Here is a 4,733-nt window from a genome sequence, read left to right as displayed (position 1 = left end):
TTGATCCAGAGCTGGTGATGACAGCTGGCAACGGAGGCCCCATGGCTCGATCGCCATTGGAGACAGCCTTATACGTTGTCCTAGCACTCTTCGCCAGATAAAGGCACACCAAGCAAGCTCTTGTCCGGAGATAACACGTCGTCCATGACCAGTCGAGCTCGCCATCGAGGTTACTTTAATGGACTCAACTATCTTTCCACATTATGTTGTGTGTTGGAACCAATATGATTACATTGCTAACAATGAGTTGTGTTGCAGGCTGCTATTCAGAAAGAGAGAGAGGCAATGCAGGCGGCTATGGCGGAGAAGGATAAGGAAATTAGGGAGCTGGAGGAGAGGACGACTGCATTGGTGGAGGCGGAGAGGGCACGGAATGATGCGTCTAACAGGGACATATACGAGCTCTTCGTGGTAAGTTTCTTCTTCATGTTATTTCAAATCTTGCATTTGAATGTCCGTTTCATTAATAAATAAAAAGTTTGACTTGTCGAAACCAAATGTACAGCCTCTGTGCGAGAAGAACGGCCAAGTCCCTCCGCCGATGCCAGTCATTAACGTGGCGGGGATGGTGAGTTTCATTTCAGTGCAGTGGTCTTAAGAGTGTCCTCATGCTAACTACACATTGCAAACGATGTTTGGTGCAGAATATCTCCCGAAACGCATCACATGACCCTTCTACAGTCGAGCCTTCTCCAGGGCAGCCTTCTCCACGTGAAACAAGCCAGAGCCACCGTGCTTCACCGCTGTGATGACGATAATGGTATGTTATTTCTAGTGTTTTAATAAAAAATAGCTAGACTTCCATCTAAATGACATAATTAGCTTAGTTAGGTCCAAGAAAGGCTAAATTGGCTAATTATCCTACGAACTGACATAATTAGCTTAGTTAGCTCCAAGAAAGGCTAAATTGGCTAATTATCCTACGAAATGACATAATTAGCTTAGTTAGCTCCAAAATGACCTATTTAATAAAAAATGACCTACAGTTAGCTAAGTTCTCTCCTAAATGATATAATAAGGCTTACATAGTTGCAAGATGACCTATTCCCCCTAACTTAGGTATTAAATGGCTTATAATTAGCCTAGCTAGATCCAACATGGCTTAATAGGCATAGTTTGCTCCGGAATGACCTATTTTACCCAAGTTAGCTCCGAAACGACGTATAGTTAGCTAGGGTTCCATCTAGATGACATAATTAGCTTAGTTAGCTCCTAAATGGTCTATTTAATAAAACATGACCTATACTTAGCTAATTATCCTCGAAATGACATAATTAGCTCCAAAAAGGCATTCTAAGCCAATTTAGCCCGAAGAAGGGGAGAAGAGGAGAAGAAAGAGGAAAAATGAAAGGAAGGAAGAAGAAGAAGAGGAGGAGAAGAAGAAGGAGAGGGAGGAGGATAAGAAGAAGGAGAAGGAGGAGAAGGAGCTCCTCCTTCTCCTTCTTCTTCCTCCGTCTGCCTCCTTCTCCTTCTCCTTCTTCTTTTATTCTTCTTCTCCTCTTCCTTCTCCTTCTCCTCCTCCTCCTTCTTTTACTTCTTCTTCTCTTTCTCTTCTTCTACGTAGCTTAGACTCATCCAAGAAAGGCTAAATTGGCTAATTATCCTACGAAATGACATAATTAGCTTAGTTAGCTCCAAAATGACCTATTTAATAAAAAATTACCTACAGTTACCTAAGTTCTCTCCTAAATGACATAATAAGGCTTACGTAGCTGCAAGATGACCTATTCCCCCTAACTTAGGTATTAAATGGCCTATAATTAGCCTAGCTAGATCCAAAGTGGCTTAATAAGCATAGTTTGCTCCAGAATGACCTATTTTACCCAAGTTAGCTCCGAAACGACCTATAGTTAGCTAGGGTTTGACCTAGATGACATAATTAGCTTAGTTAGCTCCTAAATGGTCTATTTAATAAAACATGACCTATACTAAACTAATTATCCTCGAAATGACATAATTAGCTCCAAAAAGGCATTCTAAGCCAATTTAGCCCGAAGAAGGGGACAAGAGGAGAAGAAAGAGGAAAAATGAAAGGAAGGAAGAAGAAGAAGAGGAGAAGAAGAAGAAGGAGAGGGAGGAGGATAAGAAGAAGGAGAAGAAGGAGGAGAAGGAGCTCCTCCTTCTCCTTGTTCTTCCTCCTTCTTCCTCCTTCTCCTTCTCCTTCTTCTATTCTTCTTCTTCTCCTCTTCCTTCTCCTTCTCCTCCTCCTCCTCCTCCTTCTTATACTTCTTCTTCTCTTTCTCTTCTTCTATGTAGCTTAGACTCATCCAAGAAAGGCTAAATTGGCTAATTATCCTATGAAATGACATAAATAGCTTAGTTAGCGCCAAAATGACCTATTTAATTAAAAATAACCTACAATTAGCTAAGTTCACTCCTAAATGACATAATAAGGCTTACGTAGCTGTAAGATGACCTAGTCCCCTTAACTTAGGTATTAAATGACCTATAATTAGCCTAGCTAAATCCAAAATGGCTTAATAAGCATAGTTTGCTCCGGAATGACCTATTTTACCCAAGTTAGCTCCGAAACAACGTATAGTTAGCTAGGGTTCCACCTAGATGACATAATTAGCTTAGTTAGGTCCTAAATGGTCTATTTAATAAAACATGACCTATACTTAGCTAATTATCCTCGAAATGACATAATTAGCTCCAAAAAGGCATTCTAAGCCAATTTAGACCAAAGAAGGGGACAAGAGGAGAAGAAAGAGGAAAAATGAAAGGAAGGAAGAAGAAGAAGATGAGAAGAAGAAGAAGGAGAGGGAGGAGGATAAGAAGAAGGAGAAGAAGGAGGAGAAGGAGGAGAAGGAGCTCCTCCTTCTCCTTCTTCCTCCTTCTTCTTCCTTCTCCTTCTCCTTCTTCTTTTCTTCTTCTTCTCCTCTTCCTTCTATTCTCCTCCTCCTCCTCCTCCTTCTTTTACTTCTTCTTCTCTTTCTCTTCTTCCACGTAGCTTAGACTCATCCAAGAAAGGCTAAATTGGCTAATTATCCTACGAAATGACATAATTAGCTTAGTTAGCTCCAAAATGACCTATTTAATAAAAAATGACCAACAATTAGCTAAGTTCTCTCCTAAATGACATAATAAGGCTTACGTAGTTGCAAGATGACCTATTCCCCCTAACTTAGGTATTAAATGGCCTATAATTAGCATAGCTAGATCTAAAATGGCTTAATAAGCATAGTTTGGTCCGGAATGACCTATTTTACCCAAGTTAGCTCCGAAACGACCTATAGTTAGCTAGGATTCCACCTAACTGACATAATTAGCTTAGTTAGCTCCTAAATGGTCTATACTTAGCTAATTTCTCTCCGAAATAACCTATATATACACTGCTTCATCTAGTATTATTCTTCTAACTTTCTTATTTGTCATTTTGCAGATTACCTTCACTTCACGGGAAGCTTGGATTATATTGATGGAATGCTTGAAGATGATTTCTTGTACCATGGCTTGTATTGAAAATATTGTAGTATATGGATATATATATGAAATTTTGTATGCATGTGGATGAAACTGGTGTAATATATGGTTTGGTATGGATGCAACTTGCATAATATGTATGCACTATCGATGAGAGTTATTTTAATAAGGTTATGAGTACGGAAAGAAATTTATTTATGTCAAATATATATATATATATATCCTGATTATTGTTAAAAATGCTGGATATAATAAAAAATAAATTCAAATGGGGCAGATTCCCCTCTTTGCCGTCTGCCCCCACATGGCAAAGGGGTTTAGGCAAACGGCAAAGGGGGGAATCTGCCCCCTCTCTCTCCCCTCTTTGTCGTCTGCCCCCACATGGAAAAGGGGGGGGTGGGCAGACGGCAAAGGGGGGAATCCGCCCCCTCTCTCTCCCCTCTTTGCCGTCTGCCCCCACATGGCAAAGGGGGGTGGGCACACGGCAAAGGGGTGAATCAGCCCCCTCTCTCTCCCCTTTTTAACGTCTGCCCCCACATGGCAAAGGGGGGGGGCGGCAGTCGGCAAAGAGAGGACGCCTGCCGTTAACACTTAACGGGGCCGTTGCAGTATATGTCGTCCCAGTTAATTTGCCATCTGCCCCCTCATGGCAAAGATTCTTTGTCGTCCGCTTTACAAAAGCAGACGAAAAAGAACCTCTTCACCGGATTTTTTTACCGTCTAGTTTGTCGTCTGCTGACCGACGGCAAAGCCTTTGCCGTCCGTGGTTCCCCCCTTTGCCGTCCGCCGTGGCAGACGGCAAATTTCTGAATTTCAGTAGTGATATAATCAAAGCCCCAAACATCAAATGGTTCAATGACAAGTGAATAGTTCATCGGCATTTCCTGATGCTTACGGATGTTCCCTATTCTTTGGCATTCGTCACAAGACAAGACAAACTTACGGGCATCCTTGAAGAGAGTGGGCCAATAGAAACCTGATTGCAATACCTTGTGGGCAGTTCTATCTCCAGCATGGTGTCCTCCGTAGGCTTCGGAATGACACTTCTGCAGGATCTGTCCCTGTTCATGTTCAGGCACACAACGTCTAATAACACCATCTACTCCTTCCTTATAATGGTGAGGATCATCCCAAAAGTAGTGTCTCAAATCAAAGAAGAATTTCTTCTTTTGTTGATAGGTGAAACTGGGTGGTATGTATTTGGCTATGATATAGTTTGCATAATCGGCATACCACGGTGCACTATGTGAAGTGCGGATGACATTTAGTTGCTCATCAGGAAAGCTGTCATAAATAGGTAGTTGGTC

Source organism: Hordeum vulgare, chromosome 7H (genome assembly GCF_904849725.1).
Source record: "Hordeum vulgare subsp. vulgare chromosome 7H, MorexV3_pseudomolecules_assembly, whole genome shotgun sequence".
Classification (NCBI taxonomy): Eukaryota; Viridiplantae; Streptophyta; class Magnoliopsida; order Poales; family Poaceae; genus Hordeum; species Hordeum vulgare.
The sequence above is the reverse complement of the archived record's forward strand: the minus strand, read 5'-3'. Positions refer to the sequence as shown.